The sequence below is a fragment of the Amblyomma mixtum genome, chromosome 4, assembly GCF_055824585.1.
Source record: "Amblyomma mixtum isolate Tamu chromosome 4, ASM5582458v1, whole genome shotgun sequence".
Taxonomy (NCBI): Eukaryota; Metazoa; Arthropoda; class Arachnida; order Ixodida; family Ixodidae; genus Amblyomma; species Amblyomma mixtum.
This window is the reverse complement of record NC_143015.1, coordinates 68,559,180-68,578,682: the sequence shown is the minus strand read 5'-3', so window position 1 is coordinate 68,578,682 and position 19,503 is coordinate 68,559,180. Positions and strand designations below refer to the sequence as shown.

The 19,503-nt window shown below is 45.3% G+C and overlaps 1 long non-coding RNA gene across 1 annotated transcript; it reads left to right on the top strand.

Annotated features, from left to right (window-relative positions):
- The first annotated feature begins 1,245 nt into the window (after positions 1-1,245).
- On the top strand, positions 1,246-18,281 carry LOC149346777 (uncharacterized). Its single transcript, XR_016292473.1, has 2 exons — positions 1,246-1,355; positions 14,965-18,281. It is a non-coding gene; the product is annotated as an uncharacterized LOC149346777 (long non-coding RNA).
- Positions 18,282-19,503: the final 1,222 nt, after the last annotated feature.

Here is a 19,503-nt window from a genome sequence, read left to right as displayed (position 1 = left end):
CTCCTGGACCTCACACAATGCCAAGAAAGCCTGACTCCTTATCTACCAAATTGATAGATGGTGAAGCAACACACTCATCTGCTTCCTTCCTGATCCCATTGGCCTCCACCAACTCTCTAAAAATGCTAACAGGGTTATTAAACAGGACACTTGTCTTATCTACTGCGGGAAGCAACCGTTGCACTCGCTGCAATGCAAAGCCAAGTTGTACGACACCGCTACTTTTTCACCCATTTTTGATGTTCGAACAAATGCCCATTGCTTTCCACTTAGAAAGACAAGTCTCCTGTTTAATCACCCTGATCGAATTTGTAGGGAGATGGTGGAGGCCTTTATGATCAGGAAGGAAGCAGATGAGCCTGTTGCGTCACCATCCTTCAATTTCGTAGATAAGGAGTTAGGCTTTCGTGGCAACTGTGTGAGGTCCAGGATATAGGGGAGTGCCATCTACTATGGAATATAGCCTTCGAATTTCGTTGAAAAAGATGTCATGACTCGACTACGATGTGCATGCGCAGTACGGTTTTTTAGTTTTAATCTTTGCTCTTCTGTTATTTGGATTGTTCCCTGCGCCTTCATATACTTTTCCGACAATGTAATAACCAGTTGTCAGTCAGTGTCTGTGTCGTCTCCATACTTCCTTTCGTCCTGCTTACTGCGCTGCTTAAGCATGAACCCAAGCAGCGCCGTTAACCGGCCCAATATTGGAAACGTATTGGCAAAGACCGGTCTCCTACAAATAAGGACCAGGGTGAAACCATCCATTTCCAATACTGGGCCGATTACCTGCGCTGCTTGGTAATCCTTACCAACTAGCCCAGTTTTATGTTCTCGTAAACAAATCTTTGCATTTTTTTATTTTGTATTGCGATGTGCAAGAACAAAGAAAACGCATAGCAAGGTTGACTGAAACCCATCTGCGTTCAAATTTTTTAGTCCTGAACCCGTTTGAACCCGTTTGAACCGGTTCAAGACGGTCCGAACCGGTTCGAACCGGAACGGAATGGCCTTCTGGAGCCGAACCCGGAACTGAACCCGAAAGGCGTGAACCCGAACCCGAACCGAACCCGAAAAATGCCGGTTCGACACCCTGGTCCATGTAAGATATTTGCGCCTCGTTTTGTGCCGGCGCCGGAAGTGTCTCGCTGGTTTCCGGTCCGTGTACACCAATCAAAGAGCACAGTTCTCTCGGCATCCGGCACGGCCATTCGCTTCGTTTTCTTCGCTGAGCTGAGCGCGAATACCACCAACAGGAGGCGAGAGGCCATCGAGTTGCGTATTCGACGCTTCGAGAACAGCAACCGGTGAAGAAGAAGTGGAAGAAGAAGAGGAGGTTCGGCTCCGGCCGCCTTTCGGTACTGTCACCGCTACTCCGCTTCTTTTCATGCGCAACAAACGCCCAACACCCAAACGCGGATTTGAGGAGTGGAACTAGACCCTTTGGACCGTCGGACTTACCCTCCTCCACACCCCTCCGTTACTCACTCCCAACACATCCTCTGGAGACGCCTCCAGACCCGCTCTCTCTCATCCCCTCAGCTGCTATCTCTCTACTGTGGCACCTCTTCTGCATGCACCCTCACGCCACACTCTCTCACATCCTTTCGGCTGCCCTACTGATCCTCCCCCGCAGGGACAGCCCGCGTTATCAAGTTGGGAGGACTGGGAGGTCGTGCTCTTGTCTCTGGACCCGCCATCGCAGCTTGCTGCTGTGCTTCGGGGTGCTGACGTCATGAACAAACGCGAAATGAACGTTTCGACGTAGAGTAGGACCGTGTGGGTGTCCAGGGATCCAAGCGGGGGTCTAACACACTTGCCTCAATAAAGTTTTTCTCCCTCTCTCTCTACGCATGTCGCGGCGCGGCGCTGGGCGCGTAGGCGATGCGCTCGTGCGCCTCGGATGAGTCCATGGAGATGCTCCTTAATAGATCAGCTGCTCTTTTTCGCTCTCTCTAAGCCGCGCATTCGGCCATTTATGTGGCAAGGACGATTTCTCGACTCGAAGATTTTTCTGTGCTTCTGCTGATGCGAAGCATAGAAAAAGAGCTTTCCTACAAAGGAAAGCTATACATCGTCCACAGAAAATTCGTAGTGCGATGGATGCCAATGAGTAACGCTAATCTAGTTATTGAATATTCGCTCTTGCCCTAACATAAGCTAATCACCCCGGTTAGCTGAGTGGTTAGAGCGACTACTCTGGTGAAGTGGTTTCCCGGGTTCGAATCCTCGGAACAAGGCGAAGTTTTCTTTAACTAACTACTAAGTTTCTGTGGATGCTGTATAGATTACATTTTTAAGGCGGAAGCCTTTAATGCCTCATCGTTGTAAGCAGCAGTTGTCGACAGAAATGTCAACTTTTCAATTGGTCGAAATGGTGGTGACGTTAAAGTGCGCGAATTTCAAACGGGGCCTATAAAAGGGATCGTATCGTGATGCTTCAACTAAGTGGCTCTGAGTTTAGTTCATGCCTTAATGAACCAATTAACCCAACTAAGCTTTCTAGTCAGACCAGATAAATAAATAAATCCGAGAAGGAATTTGGTCGAGTTCGGGAATCGAACCAGGGTCTCCGGAGTGCGAGACGAGCACGGTAACCAGTCCGCCACGCCAGCTCGAGGGTTTGGAATGAACAAAGGCGCCTCTAGTGAATACGGTCTCTTCGTTCACTCCCATCTTCCTCCCTTCTTTTAAGGCTAGGCTCAGGTGTCCGCCGAGATATGCGAGACAGATACATTTCCTTTCCTCAGAAACTAATTTACCGACAAGCAAGACGTAGAGCCGAACGGCCGATGGCGTTCTGTGGGCTCCCTGGCAGCGTTGCAAGATGCTATCGCGTCCCACACTGAGAGGCGAAGCTTAATATTGTAACCACACATCAGTGACACTAGCAGCATCACCGCGCTTAAGACTTTCGCCTCCCCGCGCTTTAGGTCAACAAAGCGCCCCCCCCCCCCCCCACCTGAATTTTTAGCCGTGGGCTGCGCTTGAGTGGATGCGACTAAATAATTAGTTCTATTATTAGAGAGGGACATATTTTTGTTACACTGATATTTTTGCATTTTCTTCACGTCTGCAATGGATGGCGTTCTGTAAGAAGCACTTTTCAAGAGCTCTATTACATTCCGTTAAGTCATCTTGACACAATAAACCTTTGATTTTGCACGAATTTACCTGTGATTGGAATATGTACCGATGCAGGTTTTGAATATGTACCGATGCACTTTATGGCCGAACAACTGGAACGTATCACGACATGCAACGCTCACCGACATCACAATGAACATAGTGCCCTTGATTTCCCTAAAATAAAATATAGCTACTAGGTCTGGGACAACACATGGAACACAAGCTAAGCAGTATGAAGGATTTCGGCTCTGTGGCATGTTAACCAAAAAATAAGAATTTGTCTGTCACAAAGTGTGTACATGCCTTGCGTTTCTTTTTCTTTTGCGGGCGATGTGGCCACGGCGCCGGTTGTTCGCAAGCATGTCGCGACCATGCGGCGATGATTTTCCCTCCTCCCGCGAGGACGGTTGACCCCTCGCGGCGCTGGACGATCAAGTCCACTCCGCCCCCTCCTCGTATTATCTCCGTGTAGGGAGCCCTCGCTCGTTGTGGAGACGGCAAGCTGTCGGTTGAATACCCCAGCACCCTTCCCGACCTTCGTAAGTTAGCATCGCTCCTCGTTAGGACCGTACCTTTCCCTCACGTCCCATTCAGTTTCTTCGTGTTTCTGCTCCACCCTTTTTTAACATCTGCGAATCGTTGGCGCACTGGGCCTTGAGGATTCGTTTGTTTGTTTGTTGGGTTGCGATGAGAACGCAGCGGCGGGAAAACCGCGAGCCGAGCAGTTTGCTTGGAGATTTCGGTGCGTGCGGACGTGTGTGAGGTCAGCCAGGGAAGGGGTCAGCTAAGGCGGATGTCCGACGCGTACAGCGCAGCGACGGTGGCCCCGAATACGCGCGGCACAAGTTCGCCAGTATCCGCAACCCCCCATCAGCCCCGCGCGCCTCCGCAGCCCGACGCTCCCTGCGACCGGACCTTGCCACCCCGCAGCTAAGCCATCGTTTCTCCCTACTCGCTTTAATCTTTTCATTGTCCTGTCGCTCTTTCTCCTCGTAACCTTTCACTTTGTTGTTGTAACGTGGTTGTATAGTTCTTGCCCTGTTGTTTTCCTCTTCTTGTTAATTGTCGTTACTTTCTGATTTTGTGTTTATTCTCGTCGCACCTGCGTATTGCCGCTACTTCGTTGGGCTTTGTTTTGTAACTTTCGTGTTCTTTGCCCAAGTAAAGGTGCTGGCTTGTTGAGAAACTTGCCTACGCCTCATGGCTCCGGTCATCGGCTAATCAGGCTTGGCCCCTATCGCCGGTCAGCAGTCGAACCTCATCTTTTGCACGCGGGGTGGAGAAGTTTGTCGCTCCTCCCCCTCCAAACTTACGGAGAGTGAAATAGTGGGCAGGTTGGCCCGATTAAATATAACATCGGCGCCAACCAAACATCAAGCCGCCCACAATATCGTGACAGTCTCTCACAAAATGTTGCGCTGGATTTTTCAGGGATTAAGCTGAACATTATCAGGCATGCACGCATTTGTTTCGTTACGCTTACGCACTTTTGTACATTTTATGGTAGTGCTGATTCATTTTTGTGTCATACGCGAGCTTGGTATTTATGTTGTAGCAACAAGGCATCTTGTGTTATTAAGTGGTATTTACTTCGACTCTGTCAAAGCAAAGGATTTGCTCATTCGTGCATATGATAGTGCATTTATGTACACAGTGCACATAGTGGTAGCAAGCTTTGTAATGTCAGAGCTGAGGATTTGTGCAGACCTCTATATACCAGTGCATTTATGTACACAGTGCGCTCTTACGAGAATATTATCAGACTACAGCGAACTACGAACATTTATAATTCACATTTTATCTGAGGCTAAGAGAACTTCTTGCTGGGCTAGTTGGTAATTCATTGTAAAGTAAAGGCGCCAAAAACCACACACACACAAGACAAGGTGCTCTGTCCCGCTCTTGTCTTGTGTGTGTGTGGTTTTTGGCGCCTTTACAATTTATCTGAGGTATTCGTTCTGAAGACTGTGTGCTACTAGTTGCTTAGATTGCTGTGACAAACCTGCTCCATTACTGCGGGATGAGAGGGGCCGGAACTCACGGTTGCCTGCAGGCCATCTAACAAGATTTGAGTGGTCAGCAAAAGTTAGGCTGGTCTGCTCCAGGGGAGCATGTTTAGATGCAGGATTGCGGAAGAAGTTCAGAAAGCCTGTTTTGTGGCAGAAAACAATCTGTTTCTGATGGTTATATCACTATGATAATAATAACAACACTGCCAGAGGCTATAATAAAACAAGAAAGGGGACAAGACAGTTGCGTAATAAAGGAGATACACTAATTATAAAAAGTCGTTAGAAAAAAACCGGAAGGTTTTACAGAATATAGCGATTGAAATTAGAGTGATTACATTAGGGCAATGAAGAGAGGATTTCAATAAATACCTTTAGAGAGATAAAACAAGGGCGATGGATGGGTGCACAGCGTAGAGATTCTTTGGACAACGAGCCAGGCATAAAGTTCTCACGGCTTCGACCATTCGGATTGACGGCAGCGGATCGGACAGGGGGCCGCAGGAGTCGCTCGAAATCCTGCACCTCCTCAAGGCGCACTGCCTGGCACTCTAAAGTACTTCGATTCATTCAACATGCGCTTTTGCGCCGTTAGAATCTGTTTGCTTTAAAATAACGAAGTCAAAGTGCAGAAAGGACAACTATCCCTCTCCAAAGATCCAGAGCAGGTCCTCATGACTGTTCTAGCCGGCTACCAGGAGGGTTCCATCTCTCGCGAGCTCAGCCCTGCTGAAAGTTCTTACGACGAGTCTCAGAACTCCATATGCTGCCATATAGACTTTACGGAGTCCAGTATAGAACATATGGAGTTGATATAGACTAGATGTAAAGCACGTGTGAAAGATTACACCTACTGAATGAAGTTATGCAATGCAGTTAACTCAAAGATTTTATCATACAGATATCATAATATAATTATACAGATTATACAACATTATCATACAAACGTCATACATTTCTGCAAACTCATTCAATCGTTATACCGATGCCATACAATATCACACAAATTGTAGGATATCCCTATGACGATGCCTGTGTGAGGTTACTGTGTCATGCAACATTTTTTCACTACAGACGGACTTCAAATGACATCTTGAAAGTGTATGGAAACAATGTCGAATTATGTGAAATTCGTATGGACTCCGTACAAAAAACATAGATATCGATGTATTTTTCAACACCTTATGGATTCTATATTCACTTAATTCCATACGAGCGGCTCATGTGGAACGTTTGAGTAGGGAGGTTGTTTTTCTCTCAGCGTGTGCTGAAGCGGTGGCTCTGTTGCACTAAGTCGAGATTCCATGAGTGGTGAAGAAAAGAAAGGGAGTTCTTCAGCTGAGACGATAAGGTTTTCGTGACATACCAATCGAAGGAGGCTAGTTTGGAAATGCGGCTTTTTCACCGTCGTTCGTCAGCACAGCGTTCGTCACCCGGTAAATATCTGCCTACGTGAAAGACTACATAGAAACTGAGGTTCACTTAAGGTAATTACGCCAGACAAAAAACTCACAAATAGCAGATGAAATTAAAAACAGCATGGCCGATTTCAAGCGTTTTGGATATTCCTAGAAACTCGCGGCGGGTAATCCTTATAGAAGTGGCTAAACAGAGAACAACAATAGGGATTAGAACTAAGGCGAGGTGGCGGTCGAAACAGCCGCGCTAGAAGTGGGAGCCCTCTGACTATCATCACTATCAGCAGTCGCAGACTGTTTTCTTTTTTAGCTATTGCGCCCGTAATACAGAGAAGCGACTCGCTTGGGTCGGCCTCATTCCTAGATGCACAACTACGGAGTATGCAGCTACAGCGGCATCTCCTGCCTGTCATCATCATCATCATCAGCCTCACTACGCCCACTGCAGGGCAAAGGCCTCTCCCATGTCTCCAATTAACCCTGTCCTGCGCCAGCTGCGGCCACCATATTCCCGCAAATTTCTTAATCTCATCCGCCCACCTAATTTTCTGCCGCCCCCTGCTATGTTTACCTTTTCTTGGAATCCACTCCGTTGCCCTTAAGGGCCAGCGGTTAGCTTGCCTTCGCATTACATGCCCTGGACAAGCCCACTTCTTCCTCTTGATTTCAACTAGGATATCATTAACGCGCGTTTGTTCTCTCACCCACTCCGCCAGCTTCAGATCTCTTAACGTTACGCCTATCATTTTTCTTTGCATAGCTCGCTGCGTTGTCCTTAACTTAAGCTGAACCTTCTTTGTTAGTTTCCACGTTTCTGCCCCATAGCTGAGTACCGGTAAGATACACCTGTTGTATACTTTTCTCTTGAGGGATATCGGTAAACTGCCATTCATGATCTCAGATAACCTGCCATATGCGCTCCACCCCATTCTTATTCTTCTAGTTATTTCCCTCTCATGATCTGGATCAGATGTCGCTACCTGCCCTAAATAGACATATTTTCCTACTAATTCCAGCACCTGGCTACCAACTGCGAACTGGTGTTCCTTTGCTAGGCTGTTGAACATTACTTTAGTTTTCTGCATGTTAATTTTTAGCCCCACCGTTCTGCTGTGCTTGTCCAATTCATTGATCATGCTTTGCCGTTCATGTCCTGAGTGACTTAGCAAGGCAATGTCATCAGCGAATCGCATATTACTTAGGTATTCTCCATTGACTCTTATCCCCAACTGTTCCCATTTCAGGACCCGGAATGCCTCCTGCAAAAAGGCAGTGAATAGCATAGGCGAGATTGTGTCTCCCTGCCTGACAGCTTTCCTTATTGGAATTTTATTGCGGGCTTTATAGAGAACTATGTGCATACGTCCTAGCACAGCATGTGGGCATGCCAAGTGATGTTGCAAATAGGAATGATTGTTGGCTGTAGCGTACGGCATGACGACTGGAAGCATATACACGTAACGTACACGTACAGATGTCTAACAATTATTATCTTGTCAAGTTCATGACGTGTCAGGAATGAGAAGAAACACAATGCAAGCCACCAATCTGTGAGCACGTTTCACACAATCGCCCGCTGCCTTGAATCTAAGAAAGCTAAGTCCTTTTTTGATAATGGCACCGAAGGATCACTAACGCAATTTTCCAAACCCTCTTTTTCCATCGCAGCAGCTTCAATTATCTCCCACATTTTTTGATCGCTACTTTTTCCAACCACTGAACACTCCTCGAACTTAGGCGCGCACTTGAGACCACGGCAGTGACGAGCCAAATTACCTCGCCCCTCACCTCTAACTTTTCCGTAGTGCTCGCTGAGACGCTTATTCCGGCACCGGCCTGTCTGTCCAATATACAACTTGCCACATGAAAGTGGCAACCTGTAAACAACGTTATCGGTGCAATTTGCAAAGGGGTTCTGGTGCCGTAAAGAGAAGGTGTCATTATCAAATGTCATTATCATTACCAGACGCTACAATATTTCACGTTGATTGCATCGCACTGTTTGAGGAAAATTTCCTCCGATATGAGGATCTCGGTTCCTGTGCGCGACCAATTCTTGCACCTCTTACAACAACTCGTATGTTTTACCAAACGCTGCCACTCCAGCACACGATGGACGCACGTCAGCGGCTGTGTTCATGTTAGCGAGCCCTTCTGAACTGGAAGACGTTATTCACGGTCTATGCTGACGTTTTTCTCAATATCCTCAGACGCTGTACAGACTGTTACGGTTTGCTAGACTTGAAAAGCTGTTAGAGCTTAAGCACTTCTATAATACCAAGTTCTACATCTGACCGAAAAGCAAAGTTCTCAGCATTGAGCCCGAAATGCGGCCAACAATAGGGGGTGCGTGTATATGAGCAATTATGGAACGACCTTCACAAAAACCAGCTTGTTGGCTTTGCCGATTGAAGCGTAGCATTGTTATCATTTTATAACACTTCAGTCACTTAGCCTCAAACCCATCTGGGTTTCCTTTCCGAGCTGCAATCGGTCGTACTGAAGTGAACTAGAATGTGTTAGCGTGCTCACTGCGGCTACTGTGTTAGGAGCGGCGACGCCGGGAGTGTCGACGACCTTCCGTATTTCGATGGCAACAAGAAATAACGCCAACATGGGCGAAGGAAAACTTATACAGGGTGTCTCATCTAAGAGGTTACAGAAGTTGGTAAAATTGGCTTTTTGAATTAGAGAAGCGCTTTTTCCGCCTTAGCATTGTCAGCGGTGTAGTATATCGGAACACATCTAAGACGTGCTAACTAGCAGCCTGGTTACTAATACTCAATATTTACCTTTTTAAATATAATTTTTAGCTTCTCTAATTACAGAGAGGCGTGCAGTCCACTATAAGAGACATCCATATTAGTTTCTAAAATTTCGAAAACGCGGTTACCCTAGGCGCTTGGGCCCAGCAAATTGGGTTACGTGTACTGTAGAGGTTGCTTTGTCTGGAAGCTTCTCCAAAGGGCATGTATTTTAAGGCGATGTAGCCAGAATTTATTGAGCCACAGCATCCAGGGATATTGCGTTTTCGGAATTTGAAAAAGTGATATTGGTATTACTTAGGGCCGGCTATACGCCTATCAATAATTAAGAAGTTCAACAGTAATAGTTAAACGTTAACTATTCAATATTAGTTAACCAGCCTGCTGGTTTAACTTCTTTCTGTATTCTGATGTACACCACCTGTGACAACGCTATGCCGAAAAGAGCGCGCTTCTAACTCAAAAAGACTTCTTTTTAAATGTGCAAAGTCCTAAGCGACACACCCTGTATATAGAGAGACCGCCACGTACTACATATTCGCGAAGCGTCCCCCCCGCGGCCGGAAGTTGGCTCGCCTTCGCTTTCCTCCCTCCACACTTCCTTCTTCCTCCGCGGATGCCTTGCCGCGTGATTCTTGCGCGTTCGGGTCCTTTTCCGTTGTCGCGTGCTATAGAGGGGGTAACAAGCCCTCTGAAGGATGTCATGTTATCGCGAGCGCACATTTCAGACGGCTGCGACTTGTTGGCGGACTGTGATAGGCCAGCCGCTGGTTTTCGCTGTCTCTACGCCTCGCATTCCACTGTTATGTGTCAGGCATGATTTCTCGAGTCGACGATTTTTCAGCGCTCCCGTTGATGCCAAGCATTTTCCGCCGGAACACGTAGGCTAAGCACTGTTGGGTCTGGTGCGAGTGGTGCGGCTGCTATGCTCGGCTGTTATTAAGGAAGGCATTGAGACGGCTGCGTACACAGAATCCGCTTCTGGATGGCGCAGTGTGGAACAGCGGTATGCGAGTCCGTTTTGCGTATCGTATCGGCTAATGCACTTATTTGCCGGCGCTAGATACTAACTTGCTAATCACAAACGAAAAACGGTTGATTTCGTTTGAGGAGTAAAATAGTTAAACTGGACTAAAGGCAGAAAAACTGTTCAGGAAGCGGGCTTACTGTAAGAAATTTTGGCTTGTATTTTGCGAAAATCGGCAGGCTCATTCTGGAGCCGCATTTTTGCCATCAAGCAATCTTTCTTTATATGACACTCTCCGAATGATTCAGGTTCGCCGTAGAGATTTACGCGGTCGGTCAAATGTTTAGGGGAATCCACCAAGGTCAGGGGCGTAGCCAGGGGGGGGGGGGTGCTTATGGGGCTTCAGCCCCCCCAAATTTTTTTCGAACTCACCGACCGCAGCTTGGCCCAAAGTAAATATTTCGACTTCTGCTATCATAGTTTTGTTTTTGCCCGGATCGTCTATCTTTCCGTTCGTAAGGTTTACTACCTGTGATTGCGCAAGATGCTTATTTTCCTTGTTTGATGCATTTTATAGGGTGAATTTTGCTTAGATACGTAGATTTAACGGAGACATACGTGTATTTAAATATCTTGTTGCCAGGTGTTTTGTATACATACAGTAACTTTGTTTCCAGTGACACTTTTTTGTTCTTTATCAAGTTGTATCTTCGCATTTCTAGTACTCTATTTTATCTTCGCACTTATAATGTATGTGTTGCAGAACCTCGTTTACGCATGTGCTCGCTGTTGCGACTAAAATGTCGGTGCAATTACTTACAATACATGACCGGTGAGAGCTGCTGCTGCGCAGTACGCTGGAACGAAGGACACCATCATGGAGATTTTTCCCTGGCAGTTGCATATGTAGAAGAATGTAAACGTTCTTAAACGACAAATATTCCTTAAAATACTTGTCCTCTACTTGCTCATTTTATGGCCTTTACGTTTTTCATATCAGCGGCTCGCACTGCTTAGCTGGTTTCGGATTGATACAAGTATAGTTCTAGATTTCGTGTGATATTTTTTTGATACGCAAAGACTTGGAAGGACTGGTATGAGTTATGTCTGCCACAGTTTTTTAGACATACGAATACATTCTTTTATTTTTAAAAATGCATATTTCACTTGTCTAGACAGCGCGTAGCGTTATCTAATACACAATGGCATTGTCAGTGGCAACGCAGTTATTCTTGCGTTCGGTCTCTCCACAAATTCTATGAGGAGGCTACGCTGCAACATGAGCCCTCCCCCCCCCCCCCCCGAACAAAATTTCTCGCTACGTCACTGACCAAGTTCGAATGAATTTGCAATAAGGGAGGACGCTACTCATTGCAATGCACCCAGGCGCAGCCAAGCGGATACAAACGAGAGTTATACAGCTTCCACAGAAACTTCGTACATGAAGAAAAATTAGTCCTGGTCCGGGGATCGAACCCGGAACCTCCGCTTCGCCGGAGCAGTCGCTCTACCAATTGCTTTAACCAGGATGACTAGCATATTGTAGGGCGAGGGTGAATTGATAAATAATTCTAAGTGGGAACACTGCTAGTCAAATTTTTATGGAAATCCCCCAAGTGGGAGTAATTTTTTAATAAGACTGCGAATTACTGATTGGTTACTCGGCTTTAAGTATATAATGGCAATGTGTTTTGTGATGCCTCCTTTAGAACGATAAGGGGCGTTGAGAAATAAGTCCTTCGGAGTCCTGCAAGTTCCGCGTTCCTTTTCGAATCTGGGAAAAGAGCTGAGTGTAAACAGTTTTCTCCTTTAAATCATTGCATTGGCAATGGAGTGGTTTAAAAGAGATGGGCAGCACAGGCGCATGCCAGCAGACGATGCGGTAGGCGCTCGGCACGGGTGCAGTTTTCTCGGATAGCGTCTTGATAACAGGCACAGAAAAGGGCTGACTGGAGCATAGCCCTTTTATCACACCATTTGCGCCAGTGCTCTTCAAAATCCTGCTATTTACAGTGGCTAGTTCGCGGAGGTCCGCTGACCGTCACCCCTAAAAGCTGAGCGGTGAGGTTTTCTTCCATCTTACAAATTACAATTCTTTATTTATTTATTTCAGCATCTTGTACATCGATACTGGGGGCCGTCGGCTAAAAGCCACACAAACGGCTTCACAAGGCACACGGCCCCATGCACTTGACGTAGGCTGACACAGCAGGAAACTGTATGCAGCGCAGGAATCTACATACACTGCCCGCAAGCAAGCAGTAAAGGGGTCTTGAAACCAAAAACAAACAAAAAGGGAGGAAAAAAAGAAATTTCCAGAGAAGTGAACATACGCAATACTATTTGAATAACGGGGAAGCAAGTTTGTTTGTTGTTTGTTGGGTTTTATGGCACATAGGCAACTGAGGCCATCATGCGCCTAGCTCAGGGTATGAGGAAATTGTCATGTGCAGAATTTTATAGAAATATTAAAATAATCGCCGGTGTAGATAGCCTATAACATTGGTATGTGTTCTCTAGTGACGACAGATGAAAAGAAAAAGTTATAAATGGATAATGATAAAATCTTTAAGAAGGTCAGGTAGGCTCCGCGGCCATCCTTGGTTGGGCAAGGACGTTGAGCCTCCCAACCAACCAGATAAAAACCTCAGTCCCTTTCTCAGGAATGAGAAAGGGACTGCATCTTAAGGTAAAGTGAGGCAGTGGATGAAAATTTAGAGATTGTTGAGCAGACCTGCTTCTCTTAAAAAACCAAACACGCAAGCTTTGTTAACAATTGCATCTTCTCCCAACAATAACATCGGGTGCATAGGAATGTACCAATCATAAAACTGTGTAAAATACTTTTTCCTGAGTTTTTCTACTTTTGTATATGACAGTAAAATGTGGTTTACTGTTAATTCCTCTCCGCACTTCTCACAAAGAGGTTTTGCTTGTTTTGTCAATAGAAAGTTATGAGTAAGATGTGTATATCCTATACGAAGCCAGCAGAGCATTACTTCTTTAAAACGTTCCTGGTGTGTGCAAGACTTCCTTTCATTTAAAACTGGCTTTATCAAATGTAGTTTTTTATTTACGTCATTGTTCAAAGTTAACTGCCATTTTTTTTCCTAATTTACGGTGTACTAAGTGCACGCAATCATTAAAGGGTATGTTTACTTTGTTTATTTGTTTGCAACGGGCTTTACCAGCACACAAGTCTGCTCTCTCGTTGCCTTGAAATCAAAATATGGCTTGGTACCCAGCAGAGTTTTATGTTTTGTCCTTGAGCTATGGATGTTGTTATGTTGTGTATGATATCACCAAGTAGTGGACTGATTGCTTTTCTTGAATGGAGGGCTCTAAGTAGACTTAGTGAGTCTGTGTATATAATACTGTTTGAGAGGTTCTCATTTACTATTTTTTTTATGGCTAGAGAGATGGCGTGACATTCGGCACTGAAGATGGATGCACATCGCGGAAGCCTTACTATTTGATTCCAATACCCTTGTACCACTGCGCTTTCAACATAGAGATCTGTTTTTGAACCATCTGTGTAAAATGCTGTGAAAGTTCTGTACTTTTCCTCAAGTGCGAGAAATTCTTGCAATATATGTTGTTGTGGAGTTTGTTTTTTATGGAACTGTGTAAGGGTGAAATCGCAGACTGCAGGGAAATTGTACCATGGTGGCAGTGGATTTCGTGTTCGCGCAATACCAGGCAATGTGTTTAGTACGCCGAGATCCTGGCACATCTCTTCAAATCGCAGTAGTAGTGGTCTGGTAGCTTGCGGTTTGCTGTTAAAGAGTATTCTAGATAGACACTTTGTGGCTATAGGTTCGCGTTAATTGCACTGCGTTGATTGCAAGAGTTTTCAGTGCTGCATGGGGTAAATCTTGCTAACACAAGATTTTCATCATTATCAACGTGAGTAGGATATCGCCCAGTGAAAAGCAATGTGGTGTCTTCAGCGTAAGTGATGAATTTAGTGGCATTATCTATGTTAACTACATCGTTTATATAAAAACAGAAGACTAGCAGCTCCGGTATGCTTCTTTGTAGCACACCTGCTGTTATGTTGCTGAAATGTGAAACATGTCTGTTAATGCATGCTTTCTACTTGCAGTGTTGACGATACGACTGTAATAATTCATGAAAAACTCGTCGAAACCGTAACGGTTCTATTTTTCAGTCAAGCTATTGGGATTAATTCGGTGAAATGCTTTTCAATAGACCACAAACACACGCAGAGTGCACTCCTGACGCTCAAAAGACTCCACTATTTCTTCTTTCTTTAGCAAAAGTTCACGTTCTGTAGGGTTGCAATTCATGAATCAGAACTGAGCGCTTGTAATTATGTGGTGCTTATGATAATGAAACTCATGCGTCTATGTATTAGCCTTTCTAAATCTTTTTTAAATATGGGAAGTACAGATAGTGCGTATATAATTGGAAAAAATATCTTTTTATCACCACTTTAGTGTATTGCAGTCACTTTCTCCTGTATTCTGTTCGTAAAACTTCTGTCAATGAAAGCAAGGTTAAAAATGAGAGCTGCACATGACAATGACTACGACAATATTCTTCGGAGTAAATATTTGCAAATAGTTAACAGCCGGGCCAGCCGAAACATTATAGGGGGCAAGTATCGATGCCCTTTACTTCCACTGTGAGATAATGCACAATAATGTCCCCCGCAGGTGCAATGGCGAACCATTCATCTTCGGAAAATGGAGTCCTTCCGCAAGATCAGGAGGAGCTGGCAAAGCAGGTCGGCATCCCTCTGGTCTGGGAACGCGTGGGACCCCCGTCGACCGTGCACAGCTACCCGACACCAAACGTGACACATCATCGGCCAGCTTGCCTTCTGGAATGAATTACTGTTAGACTTAGGGTATCAGCTGCGTGAGATGCGGGGATCTGCCGGACAGCTGTCTGTGTCGTTTAGAGATACAGTGTGTCCTCGCAGTTTGGAAACAGCTGTTCTCCCTTGGCTCATCGCGACACACCGCTGCATCGGTGCCTTCGACTACACTTCTCTGACAGATACGACAGACGAGGCAGACCTCTGCGAGACACTGCTGCAAAATACTTCCATCAAGATTGTGACGGTCCTTAAATGGACATTGATGAGTGAGCTGCCCTGCATGATAATATCAAAGCTCAGGAACTTGGAAGAACTAGTGTTCTCGGGCAGAGCAGGCAGTTCCACAACGGTTGTGGACTCGCTGACCAGTCTTCTACGATTCAGCGCTTCGCTGTCTTGCCTCAAGATGCCTGAATTACGCATGCGTGCTGAGCATGCAGACCCGTTTTTAAAGCGCTGCAAGCAGACTTCTCCTTGATGGAACTGTCAGTCAACTCGAGTGTGATTAATGAGGCTTCTCCACCATGCCGCCACGAGTTTTCAGATTTCCTCAGAAAGGAATGTGAGCTCACAGCTTTGACCGTGAAAGCAATGAGGAATGGTTGCGAACATTACTTGAGGGTGGTACTGGATGCGCTTGTGCACAACCGGTCACTTTCGACTGTTGAGCTCGAAGATATTTGCCCCGGCCAAGCAAGCGCTATTGGAGAACGTTGCTGCAAAAAACAAAGTGCTGCGGAAATTCAGATTAAGTGTAGCTGAAGAATTAGACTCTGAAAGAGGATTCCTGAACTGCTCGGCTACGGCTTTCGGGAAGAATGAAACACTGGAGGAACTTGAGGTGCCTTTTGCCATGTGGGACAGGGACCACTGGAAGCTGTTTTTAAAATCATTGTCCGCCAAGCCAAATGTAATGAAAGTAATAATTGATGTTCAGGACAATGACCGAGATGAGTTCCTCGAAGTCTGTAATGATCTCCGTCAGAATTGCGGTGCAGAAAAAATTGTATCATTTCAGCTATCCGAACTCCAGGGCACACGTTTTCTCTCCCTTACAGGACAGTGTAATTTCAAAAACATCTCGACACGGTCGTTACGACGGAAACCTAGCGCCACCTGAAATTTCCTCTAATTTTTGGCCTTCAGCTAATAATATCTCTTCCTTGGAACTGCTCTCTGACTTTCATTCGCTTAGCCCAAGAGGCTGTTCTCTATTGGCTCGCTTCATTCGGGAAACAGGAGCGCTTAAAGAACTTACCCTCGAGTCATTCGCATTGAATCACTCGCATCCAGAGACTCAGGGACACTGGTTGCCAATAATAGAGTCATTGGCACGAAAAACTAGTATAGTCCATCTTAACGTGCGGACAGATTCTTTGGATGCAGAGGGGGCAAAGTGCCTTGCAGACGTCGTCAAGCACACCAAGCGCATCCGCAGAGGAAAGTTTTCCCTCGGAGAAACGATGAGTTACTTCGTTTATCTTCTTTATCAAACCTACCAAATCAGCGGCACCCTTACGGATGTCGGACTTGACCACGCGCCTGGGGAGAGAGAAGCCTATTTCTCGCCTAGTCTTACAAAGGGTGCGTCGAAATTTCGGATTGGTGTCGGTTGCTTCTCAGTTCCTGTCAGGTGGCCACTGCGGCAGGTACGTGCGCGATTACTCATTTATAGTGTCACTGTTGCAAGCTCGCTCATTTATAAGCAGCGGGCAAACTATTTCGGACATGACTTTAACGGCACCAGGTTAAAGCGGTTGTTTTCACGACATGGCGCTGGTGGAAAGGAGTAATTTTTCCTCACCTTTACTCAGGTGTTAGGTGAGAATTACTTCAGACTGGAATTACGGTATTTATGCCAGCTGGCGTAACTCATACTCGCAAGGGGGTGCGTTTTTGAAGAAGTGCTCCCTGAGTGTATTCAACCGTGCCTTGCTTTGTGCAGCGTTCTCAGCCAGAAATCAAGGTATGGCGTTTATGCACACAATATACATGCAGCTGTATTTCTCTGCCAGGCGTTAAAACACAGGAGGACAGCAGAGTGGATCTGTGAACAAACTCCGGTTACTGACATTCTATTCTAAATCTAGAACAAGTGGGCTTCGGTATAGGGTATGTAAATGGGAAGACAGGATAACCAATGATCGCTAGGGGTAACGAACTACAGTCCAGGGGAGACCAGCTTGGCTTTCAGAAGGTTAGGCGGGCAGGTGAGATTAAGAAATTTGCGGCGATGAGTTAGTTACGGCTGGCGCAGGATATGGTTAATTCGAGAGACATGGCAGAGGGTTAACGATGCTGATGATAGGTTTTCCACGAGCAGGTGACGAGGAAAATGTATCTCTCGAGCCCCTTTTTTAGACAATATGCCATTCTTCTACTGCGGTGGCCTGTAGATGGCGGATAGAAGGGTAGGAGACATGGTCTCTTGATCATCCTGAAAACAAAATTCAGAACATACGGACTAAGGACAACGGAATAGTAAACTCTGCAAGCGCTGTCTTTCAACTGACATTTAATGCGAAGGGATGGGTGTGTATACACACGAAGAAAACCGGTCACAATGAAAGGAATTTAAGTCATAAAGAAACAAAGCCTTCAAAAAAAAGGGCAACATAACCACAGTCACACCGCTGCCACCTAAAGGGACAGATCACGAATCCCTTACCATTTTTTATGCAATAAACTACATCTTATAAACAGGGCGATGCCTGAGAATTGTGGTCATGGAGCATAACTTGTCACCGGACGCCGTTCCTTTGAGCATTGCTGAATATTGTGCAGAGTTTAAAAGTGTAAATGAGAAGTTGTGGAAATCACTGTTCAAAAAGTCTAAGGCGCTATAAGCGCCCGAGAGAAAACACAGACGCGTATTTTATTGAAAAGAAAATAAGAATATATATGTGTTAGCACAGCGTTGTCCCTGATCTATGAGGGAGAGATAATCTTTTTGGGAATTGGTGATGTGTCTCTCTTGGAGGCAGCTGCGAGAGTATAGCAATGGCAGATTCAATGTTTTCGTTTCTGATTGTTTTTCTAGGTTGTCTTTTCTGATGCCTTTTATGGCTTGCCTGCCTTTCGCACATGTGCCGATTTTATTTGTGTGTATAAATATATATCCATCTCTTAACAATAAAAGATTAGTTGCGAGAGGGCGCTTGCGGTGTCTACTCTTCCCCTGTCCTTTGTCCGTGTGCGTTGAATTTTGTTTTCCAGATGAAGTACATCCGAGTAGCCAAACTCGCCATTGTCGTGGTCAGGCGTGAAGAAACCCACAAATAGCCTCACAAATCACGCGCGGGTTTCAAGTCCCAGAATCATCATGGCCAGTATCGTTGTCATGACCGTTGCCATGACCGCCGGCTTTTATGCCTTAGCTGCATAGCTGTTGTAGTGAGCTCATTATGTGTTTTAAAAATAAATCAAGCCTGTTTTCAACAATGCGTTGAGTACGCTACAACACCCCGAAATGAATGCTATGAAAATGTGGTATTTCGTCAAGATTCGCTCTGAAAATGCTAGAACCTGTACACTTATTGAGAAAAATAGACCAGGCCAAAATAAATTTGACGACCAATCTTTACTTGCTCGTTCCCAAGAACGGTAATAGTTAGGTGCATATAATAACTAACCGAAACATCTAATACTGTTGAACCAGTTTCTTGTGTAGCATTTAAGAAAAAAGAAAATCCTTGAGGAATTACCCTTTCGGTTAATATTTCGCAGTGAGTTTGTGCGCACCCACTGTACTTCTGCCGGCTGATACTTTCTGCTTGATTTGGTAGAAATGCCTCAGAAAAGGTCGTTATGCAGGACCGTGAAGGATTGATAATACCTCCAAACATAACTGAAAGCCAGTAACTTCTTCGGAGCCCTTATCATAAGTTACACGATCCTCATTAGAAGCCTAAGCGTCAGTCATGTACACCTAAAAGCATTAAAGAGAGTAAATCTCATTGATTCTTCTGCACTGAGTATGAAAAAGCTAATTGTCATTGGTCCGGGGAATAATACTCTCATTCCTGCATTAATAGTTCGTTGAGTGGAAATCAGGTGTTACATTTAACATCCCTTCTGCAACGTACGTAAATGGGTTTTAATTTTTCAATCGGTACCACAAACGATTGCATCAGCTTGAAGCTAGCTTAAAGCTATACTATCTGTAAGATGTCAATTTTACCTCCACAATTACCTACTGAGTCACTTTGGGATGTTAAACCCCAATAAACCAATAAACCAACCAAATCAGGGCTCAGTTAATATTTACGCGGCGCAGAGAGCAACCTCCTATGGTGATTCCAATCCAAACAAAAATCTTTATTTGTTTAATCATCGGTTAAATCATCATTAAATCATCGGTTTGACTTATTAG